Source organism: Buceros rhinoceros, unplaced genomic scaffold (genome assembly GCF_000710305.1).
Source record: "Buceros rhinoceros silvestris isolate BGI_N320 unplaced genomic scaffold, ASM71030v1 scaffold10658, whole genome shotgun sequence".
NCBI lineage: Eukaryota > Metazoa > Chordata > Aves > Bucerotiformes > Bucerotidae > Buceros > Buceros rhinoceros.
This window is the reverse complement of record NW_010425104.1, coordinates 33,573-34,526: the sequence shown is the minus strand read 5'-3', so window position 1 is coordinate 34,526 and position 954 is coordinate 33,573.

Genomic DNA, 954 nt, shown 5'->3' with positions numbered 1-954 from the left:
ACACTCAGCCTCTCTTCACTGTAACCATGGAAGCCCACGGGCTGGTTGGATGCTTACAGGGATCTTTACTTAGGAGGGAAGAAATCCCTGCAGAAAGTTGAGCATCCCACACATCTCAGAGACAGGAAACCGGAGATAACATTTTTTAATAATTGGCTGTGGGAAATCAGCATCAAGGTGCATTATGGGTGCTCCCCAGCAGGATGTGTCAAGAAAGCAGGCAAAAAAAAAAAAAAAAAAAAAGAGGAAAAATAATAAAGAAAACCAGACAACAACCTCTCCTAAATCCTTCAGGGATTGTCAAATTTCCTGGGAAAAGAGCAATAAGCTGTAGAACGAAACCAATTTGACAAGTGAAGTGATGAGACGGTCAGAGAGGAAACATTTACAATTCCCACTGAGGAATATTAAGACATTGTAAAGACATAACAGAATCACAGAATCACAGAAACACTTGGTTGGAAGAAACCTTGCAGATTGAGACCCCCGTTCCCCAGCACAGCCAGGTCCCCACTGACCTCTGTCTCCCACGCCGCAGACTTGGTAATACAAGCGCCAAAAAAAAAAAAAAAAAAAGAGGAAAAATAATAAAGAAAACCAGACAACAACCTCTCCTAAATCCTTCAGGGATTGTCAAATTTCCTGGGAAAAGAGCAATAAGCTGTAGAACGAAACCAATTTGACAAGTGAAGTGATGAGACGGTCAGAGAGGAAACATTTACAATTCCCACTGAGGAATATTAAGACATTGTAAAGACATAACAGAATCACAGAATCACAGAAACACTTGGTTGGAAGAAACCTTGCAGATTGAGACCCCCGTTCCCCAGCACAGCCAGGTCCCCACTGACCTCTGTCCCTCAACAGCACCTCCACACGGCTGGGAAATCCCTCCAGGGATGCGGACTCCACCACTGCCCTGGGCAGCCTCGGACAGGCCGGGACAACCCCAAC